We start from the raw sequence: 23968 nt of genomic DNA on the forward strand, positions 1-23968 counted from the left end.
ATGATAGGCGGACTCACCACTCGGTAGGATTTTTAAACACTTAGGCGAGTACTGGACTGCAGCTAAGCCTCCGAGTGAGAGGCAGACTCACCACTCGGTAGGATTTTCAAATACTTAGGCGAGTACTGGACTGCAGCTAAGGCTCTGAGTGATAGGCAGACTCACCACTCGGTAGGATTTTCAAATACTTAGGCGAGTACTGGACTGCAGCTAAGCCTCCGAGTGAGAGGCAGACTCACCACTCGGTAGGATTTTCAAATACTTAGGCGAAACAGATTCACAGCTAAGCCCCCGAGTGAGAGGCTTGCTCATCACTCGGTAGGATTTTTTTTACAAACTTAGGCGAATCGGATTCGCAGCTAAGCCACCCACTGGGGGATTTCTTACATGAACAAAAGTAGCAACAATCACTGGGAAAAGTATAACACTCTTGTCTTTGATAAACAAACTATAGGAGTACTTTTATTACATCTCACCCGAGAGAGTAATTAAGTGTAAAAGGGGCGGAGCAGGTCCGCATTCCAAGCTCGTGGCTCATCAATCTGGCGACCAACATTGTACAGACGGTATGCTCCATTGTGGAGAACTTTGGTGACGATGAAGGGGCCTTCCCAAGTAGGGGCAAGTTTGTGTGGCTTCTGCTGATCCACTCGGAGGACCAAATCTCCTTCTTGGAAGGCTCGACTCTTCACGTTTCTGGCGTGGAATCGACGCAAGTCCTGCTGATCGATGGTCGATCGGATCAAGGCCATCTCTCTTTCTTCTTCTAGAAGCTCGACTGCGTCCTGCCGTGCTTGTTCTGCTTCATCTTCAGAGTAGAGCTTGACTCGGGGTGCGTTGTGAAGCAGGTCACTCGGCAGAACTGCTTCAGCTCCATAGACCAGAAAGAATGGAGTTCTCCCAGTCGACCGATTAGGAGTAGTCCTCAATCCCCAAAGAACTGATGGAAGTTCATCGACCCACGCGTCTGCTGTGTGTTTGAGATCACACATCAACCGGGGTTTCAGTCCTTTGAGAATTAGACCATTTGCTCTTTCTGCTTGTCCATTCGACTGGGGGTGAGAGACGGAAGCGTAGTCGACTCGTGTGCCTTGAGGAGCGCAAAAGGCTTTGAGTTGGTCAGAATCGAAGTTTGACCCATTATCAGTGATGATGCTATGCGGAACTCCATATCTGAATATCAACTCTCTGATGAAGCTGATTGCACTGCCGGCATCGAGATTCTTGATGGGATTGGCTTTGATCCACTTAGTGAACTTGTCGACTGCCACCAGTACATGGGTGAAGCCACTCCTGCCAGTCCTCAGTGGTCCAACCATATCTAATCCCCAGACAGCGAAGGGCCAGACGAGTGGAATGGTCTTCAAGGCTGAGGCGGGCTTGTGAGACATATTGGAGTAGAACTGACATCCTTCACACTTGTCGACTATGTCTTTCGCCATTTCATTTGCTCTGGGCCAGCAAAAACCCGCTCGGTATGCTTTAGCCACGATGGTCCGAGAGGACGCATGGTGGCCACAGGTTCCCGAGTGGATATCATCAAGAATTATCCGACCTTCTTCTGGCGTTATACATTTCTGACTGGCTCCAGTCGCTCTCTCTCTGTACAACTGTCCCTTCATCATAGTAAAGGCCTTGGATCGACGGATGATCTGTCGAGCCTCTTCTTCATTCTCTGGGAGCTCTTTCCTTAGGATATACGCGATGTACGGCACTGTCCAGTCGGGAGTGATGACCAAAACTTCCATGATCAGGTCGACCACGGCTGGGACCTCGACTTCAGTCGGATCCGTGGCACTCTTTGGCTGCGGGGCTTCTTCGGTGAAAGGATCCTCCTGCATTGACGGCGTGTGGATGTGCTCCAAGAACACACCACTGGGAATGGCTTCTCTTTTGGAACCTATCTTTGCCAAATCATCAGCTGTTTGATTTTTCAGTCGGGGTATATGATGAACCTCTAACCCCTCGAATTTCTTCTCCAGCTTTCTTACTGCATTGCAATAACCAGTCATGGCTGGGCTTCTGATATCCCACTCGTTCATCACTTGGTTAACCACCAAATCCGAGTCGCCGTAGACCATGAGGCGACGGACGCCGAGTGAAATGGCCATACGCAACCCATACAGAAGTGCTTCGTATTCTGCTTCGTTGTTGGAGGAATCAAAGTGAATCTAGAGTACATATCTGAGCTTATCTCCTCGGGGGGAAACCATCACTACCCCAACACCGGAACCATTCAGCATCTTAGAGCCGTCGAAGAACATGGTCCAGTGCTCCGAGTGAACTTGAGTCGGCAGTTGCTGTTCAGTCCACTCGGCGAGGAAATCTGCTATTTGCTTGGGACTTGATAGCTTTCTTTGCCTCAAATCTGATATCCAGGGGAAGGAGTTCAATCGCCCATTTTGCCACTCGACCAGTTGCATCTCTATTGTGCAAAATCTCTGACAATGGGGCATCGCTAACGACTATAATGGTATGGTCAGAGAAGTAATGAGCAACTTTCTTCGTGGTCATATAAATCCCATATACAAGCTTCTGATAATGAGGGTATCTTTGCTTTGATGGGGTCAGAACTTCAGAAATATAATATACTGGGCGCTGAACTTTAATGGCTTTTCCTTCTTCTTCCCGCTCGACCGTAAGTACTGTACTGACGACTTGTCCTGTGGCTGCAATGTAAAGCAGCAAAGGCTCTTTGCTGATCGGGGTAGCAAGCACCGGCTGGGTGGAAAGCAGGGCTTTTAGCTCTGCAAATGCTGCATCAGCTTCAGGAGTCCACTCGAACTTGTCTGACTTCTTCATCAGTCGGTAAAGAGGCAATGCCTTTTCACCGAGATGAGAGATGAATCGACTTAAAGCGGCCAAGCAACCAGTAAGCTTCTGAACATCGTGCACACGCACAGGTCGTTTCATTCGGAGTATAGTGCCCACTTTCTCTGGATTTGCGTCGATTCCTCGTTCGGAAACGAGAAAACCGAGTAATTTTCTGCCAGGAACCTCAAATGTGCACTTTGATGGATTAAGCTTGATGTCATACCTCCTGAGGTTGGCAAATGTTTCAGCGAGGTCAGTCAGCAGGTCAGAACCTTTCCGTGACTTGACCACAATGTCATCCATGTACGCTTCCACATTCCGACTGATTTGAGTGAGCAAACACTTCGGAATCATCCTCATGAACGTGGCTCCGGCATTATTGAGGCCGAATGGCATGGTGACATAACAGAAGCACCTGAATGGGGTGATGAAAGCTGTTTTGATCTCATCGGATCCATACAGACGGATCTGATGGTACACGGAATAGGCGTCTAAGAAATACAGTCGCTCACATCCCGCAGTCGAGTCGACTATTTGGTCGACGCGGGGGAGAGGAAAATGATCTTTCGGGTAGGCCCGATTGATATGTTTAAAGTCAATGCACATGCGGAGTGACTTGTCCTTCTTGGGGACCATGACAACATTGGCGAGCCACTCGGAGTGGTAAATTTCTCGGATAAATTCTGCTGCTAAGAGCTGAGCCACCTCCTCGCCAATGGCCTTCCTTTTCTGGACGGCGGACCATCGCAGATGTTCTTTGATAGGTTTTTCTTTCGAGTCGACCCGTAGATGGTGCTCAGCCAGTCCCCTGGGAACACCCGACATGTCAGAAGGTTTCCATGCGAAGATGTCCCAGTTCTCACGGAGGAACTGTATGAGCGCTTCTTCCTATTTGGGGTCGAGCATTGTGGAGATATTAGTCGGAGCAGCATTGGGGTCGGTCGGGTGGATGTGAACCGGTTTCGTCTCACCGGACGACTGAAACGCTGACTCCGTAGCAGGCTTCTTAGCTCGCAACAAATCACTCGGGTATGCATTTTTCTGGTGTTCCTGCCACTCTTCTACTACCATCTGAGCATCGGTGATCTTTGAGCCTTTCTGAAAGCACTCTTCCGCCTTCTTCCGATTGCCAGTAATAGTGATCACACCTTTGGGGCCAGGCATCTTCAATTTGAGGTACACGTAACATGGTCGAGCCATAAAACGTGCATAAGCTGGCCTGCCCAAAATAGCGTGATAGGCACTCTGGAAATCCACAACTTCAAATGTCAACTTTTCTTTGCGGAAATTTTTGGAATCACCGAAAACCACATCAAGAGCAATCTGGCCGAGTGACGCAGCCATGTTGCCAGGAATGACTCCATAGAAACTCATATTGCTGGTACTAAGTCTGGACATCGGAATACCCATCCCTTTCAGTGTCTCTGCATACAGTATATTCAAGCTACTGCCACCATCCATCAACACTTTAGTCAGTCGAGTGCCTTCGACGACTGGGTCGACCACCAGATCTTGCCTCTCAGGGGTGGCTATGTGCGTCGGGTGATCAGACTGGTCGAATGTGATAGCTGTCTAATTGGGTGTCACCGGAGCAACCATATTCACCTCTCAGTTTATAACTTCCAGTCGACTTTTGCTTTCAACGTCAGCAAAAATCATCAGGGTGGAATTGACCTGGGGATATCCATCATCACTATCCTCTTTGTCATCAACTTTGTCCGACTCCTTTTCCTTATCCTTGGGCTGTTTCCCCTGGAATTGCTGGATCAAGAGCCGACACTGTCGAGTGGTGTGTTTTGGGTAAATGAAGTTACCCTCTTCATCTTTCTTCGTGTGGATGTGGCATGGCAAATCCATCATGTCATTTCCTTCCTTGTCTTTCACCTTCTTAGGGTTCCAAGGCCCTTTGGGTTTCCCTTTAAACTTTCCCTGAGTCAGGGCTAATGCTTCTCCAGGAGCAGCTGGCTCGACTTTCCGTTTCTGCTTCCGACTGGAGTTCCCTCCTCCGGTTTCGTGGGCGACTGACTTGTGCTTGCCACTTCGAAGCTGATCCTCTTCTTCACCATTGGCATACTTGGTGGCTATCTCCATCACTCGACTCAGAGACATGTCTCCGGTTCGACCGAATTTCAAGTTCAGCTCTCTGTACTTAACGCCTTCCTTGAAGGCACAAACTGCCTGGTGATCAGATACATTCTCTACCGTGTGATGCAATGTGATCCATCTCTGGATGTAATCTCTCAAAGTCTCATTCAACTTCTGTATGCAAGTTTGCAGCTCTGTCAGTCCTGCCGGTCGCATGAAAGTTCCTTCAAACGTTCTGACAAACACTCGGGAAAGATCTTCTCAAGTGTAAATGCTGCTGGGTGCTAACTGATTCAGCCATGCTCTGTCCGAGCCCTCCAACATAAGAGGCAGATGCTTCATGGCCACCTCATCATTGCCGCCGCCGATCTGAACAGCCAATCGGTAGTCCTCAAGCCAAGTATCAGGCTTGGACTCACCATGAACTTACTGACTCCAGTCGCCAACCTGAAGTTGGGAGGAATCACCGCGGCCCTGATGGCCCTACTGAAACACTCTGGTCCTGAGACATGCACTCTGCTGCTGGTGGGCATATCCTATCGTGACCCTCACGGTGAGCTCTGTTCCTGTCGACCAGACCTCGAACGATGATGGATCTCGCATCGAAGCCTGGTTCCCTTGGGTCGACTGGAATCCTTCGCCCAACACTGTGCTGGCGTCTATCATCCTGCTGTCGAGGCACGTATGATCCACCCCTTGGGGGAGGGGTGGGCACTCAACGTCGATCATCGCGATCGATTCGGTGATCGTACTTCTCACGGTTCTTGTACTGATCATGCCGGTCTCCACGCCCTTCACGCCTCGGGGGCGATCTGGGGCTGTGAGCCGACTGGACTGTGTTTTCAGCTACGAATCTGCTGTGAATCCTATTCCGCGACTGCGACACAACTGAATTTTGATCTCCTGCTGCCCGGAGTAAATCTCTGATATGCATCAAGCCTCTGCCAGCCTCTGACTGGGAAGGCTGAATCGACTCTGCGATACGGGCCGCAGCTGGTAAGTTCTGAATCGGAGTTCGGTATACCTGAGTCGGTGGTGGAAAGAGCTGACGTCGACTGGAGTCCGGAACCCGTTGCCGCGCACGCTCGTCGAGTGCTCGCTGAAGGTTCTCCAGTCGAGTGCACTCAGCCAAGTTGGCCAAGCGCGCGTCCTCTAAGGCACGAGCCTCAGGGATTTCTCCAATGATAGGAGTGCGAAGCGCATCCATGTTCCGGCGGTGAAGTTCTTCCCTCTGCAGCGAATTGAGGGGCTCGGGGAGATACTCCTCATGGTCCTGCGACGGATCGCCTCCGCCGTCGCCTCCGTCGGTGCCGGGAAAACTGGGAGGACCATGTGGTCCATTGACCATCAGGACCTCGACCGCTGGATCACTGCTGTCACACTCGGATGCAGTCTCTGCGGAGCCAGTCGAACAGGCCGTAGAGAGATTCGTCGGGCTCGATTGCCGCGACCTGGGCGGTGGCCGACTGGCGAGTCACCACGTGCCTCACCCACCGCTGAAGCCTCGATTGACCGGAGCGCTTGCGCCGGTGGGAAGCAGGGAGGGAGGATGACACAAAGACCGGTCGATACTGGGTCGATGGTTGCCGCAGGAGGACACCGCGGACGCACGCGCAAAAGTGTGTCGCTTCGCGGACTGGGAGCGCGTCGATGTCGAGCGGAGCCTCCTGAAGCCACGTATAGTCGTCGGCGACGAACGTGAGCGCGCCGAGACGGATCTTGCGACCCTCAGCCAAAACTCCGCTTGAAACCATGATGAAGGAGATCGGAAAAAAATTGCAACTTCTCCAACAAGTCGCTAAGACACCTGCCCCATGGTGGGCGCCAACTGTCGTGGTTCTAAGTCTGACAGTAGTGTAGGGGGGTACTAATGGAGAGGCAAGATCCTAGCTTTGGAGTAGTTGTATACGCAAGAGATTTACGAGTTCAGGCCCTTCTCGGAGGAAGTAACAACCCTACGTCTCGGAGCCCGGAGGCGGTCGACTAGATTATGTGCGTATGAGTTATACGGGTGCGAACCCTTTACACTGAGGATGGAGGTGGCTTATATAGAGTCGGCCAGACCCCTCCGGCCCTCAGTTATGCAGGGTTTAAGGTACATTAAGGTCGGGCGTTACTGGTAACGCTATACATAAAGTGTTATGATGACCATAAAAGCTACTTAATGACCGACCGTTGGCGTGCAGAGTGACTTTAGATCTCCTGGTCGTCGAGTTGTTGGCTTCATGGTCGAGTGTCCTCGAGTCTGTCGAGTGGAACACCTCTGAGTCGACTGACAGGTGGTTTCTTCTAGAGATGTCCTTGGGTAGGGTCATGGACAGGCCCATGACCCTACCCTAGGCACATAGCTTCATCACATACCCCAGGGATGATCATCACCACCTGCACCTCAGAAAATAAACAACATGATAAAATGCCAGAAAAGTGACATAGATATACTTAATATGCATGACGCGACTGGTCATTAAAAATAGTTAGTATTACATGCGTATTTAGTAGGTAACAAGATAACTACATAACTTTATATATATCAATAAAAAAACCAAACATACCTAAGAAAAAACCATGTTCTCATAATTTAACTTTATAAAATTCTAGACCGCACATCGAGCGGGCCACTTTGCTAGTTTTGCATAAAGGTGGCTGGCGGGTGTCTGTTTCTCCTACTTTAGTTGAATCAAATTTGACTAGGGCCAGTCCTTGAAGAAGTTTAAAACCACAAACTTGATAAATCACCGTTGTAGTTTTTACCGTAGGTAAGAACGTTCCTTGCTAGAAGCCCGTAGCAGGCATGTAAAAATTGCAACAACAAAGTAGATGACGTCTAACTTGTTTTTACAGGGCATGTTGTGATGTGATATGGTCAAAACATGATGTGATATACGTTGTTGTATGAGATGATCATGTTTTCTAAATTATAGGCAACCGGCAGGAGCACTATGGTTGTCTCTTTATTGTATGAAATGCAAACGCCATGTAATTGCTTTACTTTATCGCTATGCGTTAGCAATAATTGTAGAAGCAATAGTTGGTGAGACGACCACAACACAATGATGGAGATCAAGGTGTCGAGCCGGTTACGATGGAGATCATGACGTTGCTTTGGAGATGGAGATCAAAAGCAGAAGATGATGATGGCCATATCATGTCACATATTTTGATTGCATGTGATGTTTATATTTTATGCATCTTATTTTGCTTAGAATGGCGGTAGCATTATAAGATGATCCATTCACTAAATTTCAAGATAAAACTGTTCTCCCCGAGTATGCACTATTGCTAAAGTTTGTTGTTTCGAACCACCACGTGATGATCGGGTGTGATAGACTCTACATTCACATACAACGGGTGTAAGACAGTTCTGCACATGCAGAATACTTGGGTTAAACTTGACGAGCCTAGCATGTACAGACATGGTCTCCGAACACTGGAGACCGAAAGGTCGAACGTGAGTCATATAGTAGATATGATGAACATAGAGATGTTCACCATTGATGACTACCCCATTTCACGTGATGATCGGACATGGATTAGTTGATTTGGATCACCTATCACTTAAATAACTTGCGGGATGTTTATTTAAGTGGGAGTTCATTAGTAATTTGATTAATTGAACTTAATTTATCATGAACTTAGTCCTGATAGTATTTGCAAATTATGTTGTAGATCAATAGCTCGCGATGTAGCTCCCCTATATTTTTGATATGTTCCTAGAGAAAGCTAAGTTGAAAGATGATAGTAGCAATGATGCAGACTGGGTCCTGATCTGAGGATTATCCTAATTACTGCACAGAAGGATTATGTCTGTGATGCACCGCTAGGTGACACACCTATTGCAGGAGCAGATGTAGACGTTATGAACGTTTGACAAGCTCTATATGATGACTACTTGATAGTTTAGTGTGCCATGCTTTACGGCTTAGAAACGGGACTTCAAAAACGTTTTGAATGCCATAGAGCATATGAGATGTTCCAAGAGCTGGAATTGGCATTTCAGACTCATGCCCGTGTCGAGATGTATGAGACCTCTGACAAGTACTTTGCCTACAAGATGGAGGAGAATATCTCAACTAGTGAGCATCTGCACAGAATGTTTGGGGTACTACAATCACTTGAATCAAGTGGGAGTTAATCTTCCAGATAAGATAGTGATTGATAGAGCTCTCTATTCACTATCACCAAGCTACTAGAACTTTGTGATGAACTATAAATATGCAAGGGATGAATCATGAGCTCTTCACGATGCTAAAATTGGTGAAGGTAGAAATCAAGAAAGAGAATCAAGTGTTGATGGTTAACAAGACCACTAGTTTCAAGAAAAAGGGAAAAGGGAAAGAAAGGGAACTTCAAAAAGAATGGCAAGCAAGTTGCCACTCCCGTGAACAAGCCCAAAACTGGACCGAAGCCTGAAACTGAGTGATTCTACTGCAAAGGGAATGGTCACTAGAAGCAGAACTACCCCAAAGACTTGGCGGATAAGAAGGATGGCAAATTGAACAAAAGTATATTTTATATACAAGTTATTGATGTGTACCTAACTAGTATTCGTAGTAGCCCCTGGGTATTTGATACTGGTTCAGTTGCTAAGAATAGTAACTTGAAACAGGAGTGGCGGAATAAACGAAGACTAGTTAAGGGCGAGGTGACGATGTGTGTTGGAAGTGTTTCCAAGATTGATATGATCACTATCGCACACCCACTCTACCTTCTGGATTAGTGTTGAGCCTAAATAAATGTTATTTGGTGTTTGCATTGAGCATGAACATGATTAGATCGTGTCTATTGCAATACGGTTATTCATTTAAGTCAGAGAATAATTGTTACTCTATTTAAACGAATAAAACCTTCTATGGTCATACACCTATTGTAAATGGTTTATTGAATCTCGATCATAGTGATAGACATATTCAGAATATTGATGCCAAAATATGCAAAGTTGATAATGATAGTGCAACATACTTGTGGCACTGCCGTTTAGTACATATTGGTGTAAAGCGCATGAAGAAACTCCATGCGGATGGACTTTTGGAATCACTTGATTATGAATCATTTGATACTTGTGAACCATGCCTCATGGGCAAGGTGACTAAAACTCCATTCTCTGGAACAATGGAGCAAGCTAATGACTTATTGGAAATAATACATACCGATGTATGCGGTCCGATGAGTGTTAAAGCACGCAACGAGTATCATTATTTTCTGACCTTCACAAATGATTTTAGTAGGTATGTGTATATCTACTTAATGAAACACAAGTCTGAAACATTTGGAAAGTTCAAAAATTTTTAGAGTGAAGTGGAGAATCATCATAACAAGAAAATAAACTTTCTATGATCTGATCGCGGAGGCGAATATTTGAGTTATGAGTTTGGCCTTCATTTAAAACAATGTGGAATTGTTTGAAAACTCATGCCACCTGGAACACCACAGCGTAATGGTGTGCCCGCACGTCGTAATAATACTTTATTAGATATGGTGCATTCTATGATCTCTCTTACCGATTTACCAATATCGTTTTGATGTTATGCATTAGAAACAGCTACATTCACGTTAAATAGGGCACCATCTAAATCCGTTGAGACGACACCGTATGAACTGTGGTTTGGCAAGAAACCTAAGCTGTCGTTTCTTAAAGTTTGGGGTTGCGACACTTATGTCAAAAGGCTTCAGCCTGATAAGCTCGAAGCCAAATCGGAGAAGTGCGTCTTCATAGGATACGCTAAGGAAACTATTGGGTGCACCTTCTACCACAGATCTGAAGGCAAGATCTTTGTTGCTAAGAATGGGTCCTTTCTAGAGAAGGAGTTTCTCCCGAAAGAAGTGGATGGGAGGAAAGTAGAACTTGATGAGGTAGTTGTACCTTGTCTCGAATTGGAAAGTAGTACATCAGAGAAAACTTTTACCGTGATGCCTTCACCAACTAGAGAAGAAGCTAATGATGATGATCATGAAAGTTCAGATCAAGTTACTACTGAAGTTCGTAGGTCAACCAGAGCATGATGCGCACCAGAGTCGTACGGTAATCCTGTCCTGGAGGTCATGTTACTAGACCAAGGTGAACCTACGAACTATGAAGAAGCTATGATGAGCCCAGATTCCGACAGATGGCTTGAGGCCATGAAATCTAAGATAGGATCTATGTATGAGAACAAAGTGTGGACTTGCCCGATGATCGGCAAGCCATAGAGAATAAATGGATCTTCAAGAAGAAGACTAGTGCTAATGGTAATCTTACTGTCTACAAAGTTCGACTTATCACAAAAGGTTCTCGACAAGTTCAAGGGGTTGACTATGGTGAGACTTTCTCACTTGTAGCGATGCTTAAGTCCGTCCGAATCATGTTAGCAATTGCCACATTTTATGATTATAAATCTGGCAAATGGATGTCAAAACTGCATTCCTTAAATGGATATCTCATAGAAGAGTTGTATATGATGCAACCGGAAGGTTTTTTTGATCCTAAAGGTGCTAACAAAGTGTGCAAGCTCCATAGATCCATCTATGGACTTGTGCAAGCATCTCGGAGTTGGCTTTGATGAGGTGATCAAAGCATATGGTTTTATACAGACCTATGGTGAAGCCTGTATTTACAAGAAAGTGAGTGGGAGGCCTATAGCATTTCTAATATTATATGTGATTTACATATTGTTGATTGGGAATGATACAAAATTTCTGGATAGCATAAAAGTATACTTGAATAAGAATTTTTTTCAATGAAAGACCTCGGTGAAGTGATGATGGCTTGAACTACATCGGTATTTCCCCAAAGAGGAATAGATGATGCAGCAACGGTAGGTATTTCCCTCAGTGATGAGACCAAGGTTATCGAACCAGTAGGAGAACCACGCAACGCTACGTAAACGGTACCTGCACACAAAGAACAAATATTTGCAACCCGACGTGTTAAAGGGGTTTCAATCCCTTTCGGGTAACGGTGCTAGAAATTTCCGAGTTGACGGGATAAAATTGTAGTAGATTGATAAATGCATATAAAATAAAATAAAATTCAGCGAGATATTTTTGGATTTTTGGATTAATAGATCTGAAAATAAAAGCGAATAAAAATAGATCTTGAAGGCAAATATGATAAAGAAGAGACCAGGGGGCCGTAGATTTCACTAGTGGCTTCTCTCGAGAAAAATAGCACACAGTGGGTAAACAAAATACTTTTGGGCAACTGATAGAACTGCAAATAATTATGACGATGTCCAAGATTAGTAGACCGACTCCTGCCTGCATCTACTACTATTACTCCAAAGATCGACCGCTATGCAGCATGCATCTAGTGTATTAAGTTCATGGAAAAACAAAGTAATGCAATACGAACGATGACATGATGTAGACAAGATCGATCCATGTAGCAATTAGACCCCGTATTGTTATCCTTAATGGCAACGATACATACGTGTCAGTTCCCCTTCTGTCATCGGGATCAAACACCGTAAGATCGAACCCATCACAAAGCACCCCTTCCCATGGCAAGGAAAATCGATCTAGTTGTCCTAACTAAACCAAAGATTTGAAGAAGAAATACGAGGCTATAAGTAATCATGCATATACGAGATCAAAATACTGAAATAACTTTCATGGATAAAAACATAGATCTGATCATAAACTCAAAGTTCATCGGATCCCAACAAACACACCGCAAAAAAGAGTTACATCAAATAGATCTCCAAGAGACCATTGTATTGAGAATCAAAAGAGAGAGAGATAGGAAGCCATCTAGCTACTAACTACGGACCCGTTGGTCTACAATGAACTACTCACACATCATCCGAGAGGTACTAATGAGGATGATGAACCCCTCCGTGATGGTGTCTAGATTGGATCTGTGGTTTCTAGAACTTGCGGTGGCTGGACTTGCTTTTTGTCGACTCCCCTAGGGTTTCTGTAATATTTGGGTATTTATAGAGCAAAGAGGCAGTGCGGGAGGCGGCCGAGGTGGGCACAACCCACCTGGGTGCGCCTGGGCCCCCAGGCGCGCCCTGGTGGGTTGTGCTCCCCTCGGAGCCCCCTCAGGTACTTTCTTGGCCCATCTTGTGTCTTTTGGTCCAGAAAAAATCACCAAAAAGTTTCGCTGCGTTTGGACTCCGTTTGGTATTGTCTGTGAAGTAAAAAACAAGCAAAAAAACAGCAACTGGCACTGGGCACTATGTCAATAGGTTAGTCCCAAAAAATGATATAAAATTTCTATAAAATGATTGTAAAACATCCAAGAATGATAATATAACAGCATGGAACAATAAAAAATTACAGATGCATTGGAGACGTATCAGCATCCCAAGCTTAATTTCTGCTCGTCCTCGAGTAGGTAAATGATAAAAATAGAATTTTTAATGTGGAATGCTGCCTAACATGTTCATCACATATTCTTTTCTTTGTAGCATGGACATTTGGACTTTTATATGATTCAAAGCAATAGACTAGTTTTGACATGAAGATTTCAATACTCAAGCATATCAACAAATGTATTTCGAAATATCAACACTAAAGCAAGTTATCCCTAGCACATTATGCTTAATCATTGATCCATTCATGAAACAAACTCGCATATTAGCTACACCCAATGATCAAGTACAATTATAGTTCCCCTTAGTTGGTGATTTATAAGAGAAGATGGAGACTCAAATAAAAATAAAATTGCATAAAGTAAATAGAAAGGCCCTTCGCAGAGGGAAGTAAGGATTTGTAGAGGTGCCAGAGCTCAAAGCGAAAAAGATAGAGATAAAAACATTTTGGGTGGCATACTTTTCCTGTCAATGAAAACGATTGAGTAGTTACCAATACTTTCCATGCGATATATATCATAGGCGGTTCCCAAACAGAAAATAAAGTTTATTCCTTTTTCCACCATACTTTCTCATTCCACGGCTAGTTGAATCCATGGGTGCCGTCCATACCAACACTTTCCAAGGAATTTATTATTTGACAACATAAAGTATATTCACTTTTCATTTCGGGACTGGGCATCCCTAATACCTTTGTTCTACACTTGTGCAATGACAAGTTAATAAACCCTCATCTTGAGAATAACACATCTAGCATGGAAAAATATCAGCCACCCCCTACCATTTCATGAGCGGTACAAGCACACAAAAGAGAAATTTATTTCGAAAATTAGAGATGGCACATACAAATTTGCTTAGAACAGCACGGAAATACCACATATAGGTAGGTATAGTGGACTCATGTGGCAAAACTGGTTTAAGGATTTTGGATGCACAAGTAGTGATCATACTTAGTGCAAATGAAGGCTAGCAAAAGATTGGGAAGCATCCAACCAAGAAACGAAAAGTCTCATAAGCGAGCATTAAGCATAACTAACACTGAATAATGCACCACAAGTAGGATGTAATTTCATTGCATAACTATTGACTTTCGTGCTTGCATAGGGAATCACAAAACTTAACACCAATATTATTACTAAAGCGTAATTACTCATCAACATGACTCACATATTATATCAACATATCGCAAAACTATTAGAAGGAATCAAGTTTATTTTTTTTCAATGATCTTTGTGAAGTTTTTATTATATCCACCTTGAATATCTATCACTTTGGGACTAATTTCATATGTTGCTTTTGATAGCTCAAACAAATCTAAGTGAAGAACACGAGCATAAATTTTTTCTTCTCTCAAAATAATTTAAGTGAAGCAGGAGTGAACTTCTAAAAGTGAAGCATGAGAGCATTTCTTTAAAAAATACTAATGCACACCATGCACAAAAAGATATAAGTGAAGCACTAGAGCAATTCCATAGCTCATAAAGATTTAAGTGAAGCATAGAGAGCAATTCTGACAAGTCATAGCATAATTATGGCTCTCTCAAATAGGTGTGTCCAACAAGGATAGATGACTTAAAATAAAAATCAAAAGAAGCAAAGACTCATATCATACAAGACGCTCCAAGCAAAACTCATGATAAGTAAAATACCGATGGTCGTTAGAAGAAAGAGGGGATGCCACTCGGGGCATCCCCAAGCTTAGTTGCTTGCTTCTCTTTTAGATAATAGCTTGGGATGCCATGGGGAATACCCAAGCTTAGGCTATTCTTACTCATTCCTTCATCCATCGTGATCTCACCCAAAACTTGAAAACTTCAATCACACAAAACTCAACAAAACCTTCATGAGATCCGTTAGTATAACAAAGCAAATCACTTCTCTAAGTACTGTTGCAAACCCATTCATATTTTATTTTTGAATTATATGTACCGTATTCCAACTTTACTATAGCGTATACCCTCCAATACAAACCATAGATTCATCGAAATAAGCACACGACGCGAAGAAAATAGAATCTGTCAAAAACAGAACAGTCTGTAGTAATCAGGGAACTTTGTATACTTCTATAACTCCAAAAATTCTGAAAATTTAGGACAAAGTGAGAAATTTGTATATCAATCTTGTTTAAAAAATTCAAAGGAAAATTAGGTTTCTGTGATTTATGAAAATTATTTTTCTGAGCGCAAAAGTTTTTGTTTTTCAACAAGATCAAATCAACTACCACCCAACATGATCACAAAGGCTTTGCTTGGAACAAACACTAAGTAAAACATAAACAACACAATCATAATAGAGGCATAATTGTGCAAACACTCAAGAACAGAAAGAAAAAGACAAACATAAATTTTATTCTTTGGATTGCCTCCCAACAAGCGCTATCGTTTTATGCCCCTAGCTAGGCATAATGCAAAGATCTAAGTCTTGTCATTTGTAGTTTTAGCAACTTTTGTAAGGGCTTTCTCAAACACGGGAGGCTCTTTGTGCTTCCCTAAATTCTCAGGAAAAGAAACCATCTTGAGATCTAAGATATCCAACCGCTTATTGCAAAGAGTAATGAAAATGTTCATTCGATTGAGGTTCCCACTAATATGCTTGAGCGGTTCATTATATTTTTGCAACTCAACCATATGTTTATGCAAATCACTCAACTTGTCTAAGATTTGAACCCCTTCTTGAGTAAAAGAAATCCCCTTCTTGGTGGGTGGAATTCCCAAGACCCCCACTAAGATCTCATAAGCAGTATTAGCATCAAGTTCGATAAAATTTCATTTAGCGGCAAAATCCAGAAGTTGCCTATGATGCAAGGCTAATCCTATATAACAATTTCGAAGCAAAATCTTTGCATCTCCTTTTAGGTTGCTAATGCGATAAGATTCCATTAGCCTATACCAAGCATCTTTCAAATTTTCTCCTTGTCTCTGCTTGAAGTATAAGACTTCAAAATCCAGAGATGGAGGAGTAGTCGTGCTAGTCATAGTGACAAGGTGAGTAAGCAAGATCACATACATAAATAGATCTGATGAGAAAACGGCGAATGAAAAAGAGGGCGAATAAAATGACAAATTTTTGTGAAGTGGGGGCGAGAAATACGTGAGGCAAATGGCAAATAATGTAAATTTCAAGGAGATGAGATTTGTGATTAGGAGCCTGGTATATGTTGATGATGTCTCCATGGCAACGACGCCAAAAAATACTTTTCACATTGGCTTGAACTACGTCGGTATTTCCCCAAAGAGGAAGGGATGATGTAGCACAACAACGGTAGGTATTTCCCTCAGTGATGAGACCAAGGTTATCAAACTAGTACGAGAACCACACAACACTATGTAAATGGTACTTGCACACAAAGAACAATTTTTTTCAACCCGACATGTTAAAGGGGTTGTCAATCCCTTTTGGGTAACGGTGCCAGAAATTGTCAAGTTGACGGGATAAAATTGTAGTAGATTGATAGATGCAAATAAAAGCAAATAAAATTCAGCGAGATATTTTTGGGTTTTTGGATTAATAGATTTGAAAAAAAAGTGAATAAAAATAGATCTCGAAGGCAAATATGATAAAGAAGAGAGCTGGAGGCCGTAGATTTCACTAGTGGCTTCTCTCGAGAAAAATAGCATACGGTGGGTGATGAACCACAAGTGTAGGGGATCTATCGTAGTCCGTTCAATAAGTAAGAGTGTCGAACCCAATGAGGAGCTGAAGGAAATGATAAGCGGTTTTCAGTAAGGTTTTCTCTGCAAGCACTGAAATTGTAGGTAATAGATAGTTTTGTGATAAGATAAATAGTAACGAGCAACAAGTAAATAAAGTAAATAAAGTGCAGCAAGGTGGCCCAATCCTTTATGTAGCAAAGGATAAACCTGGACAATTTCTAATAATAATGAAGGATCTCCCGAGGACACATTGGGAATTATCGTCAAGCTAGTTTTCATCACATTCATATGATTCGCGTTCGGTACTTTGATAATTTGATTTGTGGGTGGACCGGAACTTGGGTACTGCCCTAACTTGGACAAGCATCCCACCTATGATTAACCCCTATTGCAAGCATCCGCAACTACAAAAGAAGTATTAAGGTAAACCTAACCACAGCATTAGACATATGGATCCATAACAACCCCTAACGAAGCAACGCGTAAACTAGGGTTTAAGCTTCTGTCAATCTAGCAACCCATCATCTAATTATTACTTCCCCATGCCTTCCTCTAGGCCCAAATAATGGTGAAGTGTCATGTAGTCGACATTCACATAACACCACTAGAGGAAAAGACAACATACATCTCATCAAAATATCGAACGAATACCAAAATCACATGACTACTAATAGCAAGACTTCACCCATGTCCTCAGGAACAAACGTAACTACTCACAAAGCATATTCATGCTCATAATCATAGGAGTAATAATATGCATAAAGGATCTGAACATATGATCTTCCACGAAGTAAACCAATTAGCATCAACTACAAGGAGTAATCAACACTACTAGCAACCCACAGGTACCAATTTGTGGTTTTGATACAAGATTGGATACAAGAGATGAACTAGGGTTTTGAGAGGAGATGATGCTGGTGAAGATGTTGATGGAGATTGACCCCCTCCCGATGATAGGATCGTTAGTGATGACGTTGGTGATGATTTTCCCCTCCCAGAGGGAAGTGTCCCCGGCAGAACAGCTCCGCCAAAGCCCTAGATTGATTCCGCCAAGGTTCCGCCTCGTGGCGGCGGAGTTTCGTCCCGTAAGCTTGCCCACGATTTTTTCCAGGGTAAAAGTGATGATATAGCAGAAGATGGACACTGGAGGCCCACCAGGGGGCCCAGGAGATAGGGGGCGCGCCCTATAGGGGGGGGGCGCCCCCTGTCTCCTGGACAGGGTGTGGGCCCCCTGGCCTATTTCTTTCTCTCAGATATTCTTATTAATTCCAAAAAGTTGTTTCGTGGAGTTTTAGGACTTTTAGAGCTGTGCAGAATAGGTTCCCAACGTTTGCTCCTTTTCTAGCCAGAATTCCAGCTGCCGGCATCCCCCCTCTTTATGGTAAACCTTGTAAAATAAGAGAGAATAGCCATAAGTATTGAGATATAATGTGTAGTAACAGCCCATAATGCAATAAATATTGATATATAAGCATGATGCAAAATGGACGTATCAGTGGGTAAACAAATTACTGTTGGGCAATTGATAGAACTTTAAATAATTATGACGATATCCAGGCAATGATCATTATATAGGCATCACGTCCAACATTAGTAGACTGACTCCTGCCTGCATTTACTACTATTACTCCACACATCGACCGCTATCTAGCATGCATCTAGTGTATTAAGTTCAAGGAAAAATGGAGTAATGCAATAAGAACGATGATATGATGTTGACAAGATCGATTCATGTAGGAATTAGACCCCATCTTGTTATCATTAATGGCAATGATACATACGTGTCGGTTCCCCTTCTGTCACTGGGATCAAGCACCGTAAGATCGAACCCACCACAAAGCACCCCTTCCCATGGCAAGAAAAATCGATCTAGTTGGCCTAACTAAACCAAATATTCGAAGAAGAAATACGAGGCTATAAGTAATCATGCATATAAGAGATCAAAAGACTGAAATAACTTTCATGGATAAAAACATAGATCTGATCATAAACTCAAAGTTCATCGAATCCCAACAAACATACACTACAAAAAAATACACTTCCGTGATGATACGTGTTCGTCACAGTAGGTCGCGTTTTTTGTCATGCATGTACATCCATGACGATTTTATGACAGAATTAAGATAGTCATACCTGTGCTGTCGTAGAGGTGTTCGATGACATTACCAATATTATCATCACGGAAGTGTCCACTTCCATGACGATAAATGGCGCGTCACAGAAGTGCTTTCGTCAAGGGTGACCGACACGTGGCATCCACCATAACAGAATGATGTTAAGCTATCGGGTCCAGTTTTGGATAGATAACCCGTTAACAGCCCTAGCCAATGGGGATTTTCCACATGTAAAATCATCATTAGCCGAAGGAAACACGTGTTGCCTCACCGTTGGGACAGATGTCATGCAATCATTGGACAGGAGGCGCCTATGATAGGTCGACGCGTGGCACAGTCCAACAGTGGCCCATTCCGGTGAAAAAGGCCGGCCCAGTAAAAATTAGCAGGCCGACACGTATAAGGCCTACTTGTGTCAGGTCAATTTAAGCCCACGGCCCATACAAGATGTTCCAGTTTGGCCCGTCAACGGCCGTTAAAGATTTGACACCATTGAAGGCCATCGTCAGTTTGAGCCTATTAACAGCCTGCTATATATTTGGGCTCAATATCGGCCCGATGAGATTTCGGCCTGTTAACGTCCCATTCAATGGATGGGCAAATTTTTAGGATGTACATCTTTCGTCCTTTTAGCGACCCATTTAGATGTTGGGCTAATTTCCGGCCCGGTGTGTCTTTCAGCCTATTGACGGCCCATAAATCAGTTGGGCCATTTGTAGCCGGACCTGAGTTTTGGCCTTTTAGCGACCCATTTAAGTGTTCAGCCAATTTCCGGCCTGGTGTGTCTTTCAGCCTGTTGACGGCCCATAAATCAGTTGGGCCATTTGTAGTCGGACCTGAGTTTTGGCCTTTTAGCGACTCATTTAAGTGTTGGGCCAATTCCTGTCCCTGTGTGCCTTTCAGCCTGTTAACGGACCATAAATGAGTTGGGCCGTTTGTAGTCGGACCTGCATTTTGGCCTTTTAACGGCCCATGCCCTTCATGGTCCAATACCAGCCAGGTTTCTCTTTCGGCCTGCTAAAGGCCCACAACACAGTTGGGCCATTTACACTACGACCTGACTTTCAGCCTCTTAGAGGCCCATGCTCTTCATGGTCCAGTACAAGCCCGCTGTCTCTTTCGGCCTGCTAAAGGCCCATAGTATAGTTGGCCATATGTAGCCCAAACTTAGTAACGGCCTGTTAATGGCCCGTGAAATCAAATGGGCCCTCCTGTTGCCCGCTTTGATGTCGGCCTGTTAACGACCCGGGAGGTAAGAGGGCCGACCATTAACTTTCGGCCTGGTAACGACCCATTAACTTAATGAGCCCACTAAAGTTCGTACATGTCTTTAGGCCAAATTAGATAATTTGAGCCCATTACAACAAACAATTATGCACAGGACCAAAACCGATCAAGCAAAGGTACGGCATACAGGGAAAAATGTTGCATATCCAACATATATTACAAGAAATTACATCCATTGGGCAATCAAAGATTGATGCCAGTGCAAATAAATGAACAGAACCTAACGATCTACAACGTCACAATCTACAACCTCAGCATGGATGATGCCCATAAGCATGTGGGCAAGTTCTTGCTGCTTTGCTACACTGTCTCTGAAAATATTGATCAGTTGTTGTTGCGCATGAATCTGCACCTCTGATTCCTCCACCATTTCCATCATTGCTTCAGCCATTAATTGGTTTACAAACATTCATTTTTCCGTTGCATCCGAGACAAAGGATACTGAACAAATTCAGATGGCGATTTTGGCAGGCTTGTATTATTGGTAGTGGAGAGTGTCTCGACCACTGCATCATAACATAAATTAGGAGGGGAACCAAATAGATTAATCATGAGTTATTGCCATGTTACCTGGCCTAGATTTATTGGAAAGAAACAATGGGGTTGCCTTGCTGTTTTCAGAGTTTGTCTTCTTATCTTCAGCAGCCTGCACCAAATTAACACACTAGCATTGCTCTTATTGGCCAAGTCAGATAATAGGAAAGCAACATTGACACAACAAACATTTGGGCAACTAGCCTACACCAAATTAACACAATATGGCACATCTATCATCAGCCAGGTAAGGTAATACGAAAGCAACATTGACACAATGAATGAATGGGCAACCAGAGCAGCACTACAATTCAGTAATGTGCATGATATGAGATAGTACACTCATGCAGCTCAGTATGCAAAACTACTAGGCAGTTTTCTTTACAAAAATCAACATTGGCGCCTTTAATATTTTGCTACAACTAATTTTAGATCAGATAAAGGTTGGATTCACACCAATTAACAAAATACATGCTGATGTAAAAACATAGTGATATACAACAGGTACTTACATCAACTTTGGAGCACAGAGAATTCCTGCAAGATATTTTCCTCGAATACAATCCCAATGAAGGAAGTCTTCTATCATTAGAATGGAGTTGAGATTCTTTTGCTGGACTGGAGCGGACTAGTTCTTTGGCCACTGGAATCTTCTTATCATCAGTGGGAGTTGGGTTTCTCTGTGTTGGAGCAGTATCTATGAAAAATGGAGTTGGTTTATTATCTCCTGGCGTTTGGATCTTTTGCAAAGAGTTGGTTTGTAACCCTTCAGATTCTAACATAGCCGTCTTCCCCTTGCATGCATTATATAGAAGAATGGTGCTTCAATTATAAAACATGCTACAGCAGAGATGGAATAGGTACTGAAGAATAGAAACGCATGACATATTGACATGTATTCCCTCCATCCGGAAATAAATGGATGGGTCTAGGCGTATTTCAGTTCTAGATACATCCAGTTTTATCCATTTCTGCGACATGTAATCCGGACGAAGGGAGTATGATGTAAGAGCTAGGGATACGACATGACAACACAGTAAAAAAAACACTGAAAACCCATTGCACAACCAAATTATTCAAACCCACTGATATGAGATAGTACACTCATGCAACTCAGTATGCAAAATTACCAGGCAGTTTTCCTTAAAAAATCAGCATTGTGGCCTTTAATTATACATTTTGCTACAACTAAATTTATATCAGATAAAGGTTGGATTCACGCCGATTAACAAAATACATGCTGATGTAAAAATATAGTGATATACAACAGGTACTTACATCTGCATTGGAGCATAGAGAATTCCTGCAAGAATCTTTCCTCACAGACGTTACCAGTGCAGAAATTCTTCTATATGTTAAGCTTATTTTCTAAAAGAGAGATGGGTAAGAAACATGTAGAAAATATGATCAGCATGCTATAAAATTTCATGATGCAAGGATACGCACACGCTTCTAAGAATGGAGTTGACATATTTTTGCTGGACTGGAGCAGACTAGTTCTTTGGCCACTGGAATCTGCTTATTATCAGTAGGAGTTGGGTTTCTTTGTGCTGGAGTAGTATCTATAAAAACTGGAGTTGGTTTATTATCTCCTGGCGTTTGGATCTTTTGCAAAGACCTTGTTTGTAACCCTTCAGATTCTAACATAGTTGTCTTCCCCTTGCATGCCTTGTATAGAAGAATGGTGCTTCAGTTATAAAACATGCTACAACAAAGATATGGAATAGGTACTGAAGAATAGAAAGGCATGACATATTGACATGTATTCCATTCATCCGAAAAAAATGGATGGGTCTAGGCGTATTTCAGTTGTAGATACATCCTTTTTAATCCATTTTGGCAACATGTTATCCAGACGGAGGGAGTATGGTGTAAGAGCTAGGGATACGACAGGACAACACAGTAAAAAAACACTAGTTGAATGTAAAACTGTATGCTAGCGGAATACGTACAGAAAAAAATAAGGCAACATACACGTGTACGATTGGGAAACTAAGATGGCATTGCAACAGAGCAGTAGAACTACACTTCAAGGTAAAAAAACATGATATGGTAGACAGATGAAGTACATACTAATGAATAACAATGCATAAGATATTCAGAAGCATGATGTATAAAAAAAGCAGATGGCATTGCGATAGAGTAGAATGATAGTACTTGAATTTGAAAACATGTTATCATGAATGGAATAGATACTGAAAAACAGGAAGGCATGACATATTTACATGCATGATCAGCATGCTAAGCACATGGCATTGCAACAGAGTAGATACACTCCAAGATATTATATGCATGTTGTACCCATATCATGGGCCAAGTTAGAGCAAGGACCTTGTGGGGTGAAGAGGGTTCATCATCTTTCTGCAAGTCTTCTAAAGAACTGCCTTTACATGTTCCATCATATTGGGTATCATTGACATCAAGTTTATTGGCCTTTACATTGCTCCGTGAGGTTCTTGTGGATATATCAATGTGTGCAATTATATCTGACATACATGGAAGACAACTAGTAGTTAGATTTATGTAATAAGTGCCTGTAGGAGATGACATAAATAGTAGGACTGGGGTTAACTAGCAGCAACAGGTCTCGAAAACTAAAGGGAGAACACAGATGAAAGCTACAGAATATCTATCGTTTGTACTCGAGATTAACCAGATGGCACACAAAAGTATTAAAGAACAACATAGGTAATACTAGAAGTGGTATAATACTATAATCACCAGCCTGTGGGATAGCATTGGCTGATGGATGATAACTATGGAACAACGTTACCTAAAGAACACGTATCTTAGCTGAACTATGGAACAACGTTAACTCCTGAACAAGACACATAAGAGATCAGCATGAATATATAGTGAAATGTGATAATCTATTTTCCATGCTTAGATGAATAACAAAGCCATAAATGTTGCACACAAGTAAGATGAGGGTACAACCTATCTGGCCGCCATCCATAGGAGTGAGCATCATGTGCTGACTTGTTGATGGCCCTGCAGTTGTTGTGTCTGTTCATGTCGGGCACGCGCATTCGATGCAGGGAACTGTTGAGTGGGGACTATAGCTCCCTTATGGTGTATGCTTCCCTTGTTGGAGCAGCTGCGGTGAGTCGAAAGACGATGTGGCTGAAGATGTAGATAACGCATAATGTTAAGAACGACACATATCTTTGATCTGAAGAAATACACTAAG

Source organism: Triticum dicoccoides, chromosome 7B (genome assembly GCF_002162155.2).
Source record: "Triticum dicoccoides isolate Atlit2015 ecotype Zavitan chromosome 7B, WEW_v2.0, whole genome shotgun sequence".
NCBI lineage: Eukaryota > Viridiplantae > Streptophyta > Magnoliopsida > Poales > Poaceae > Triticum > Triticum dicoccoides.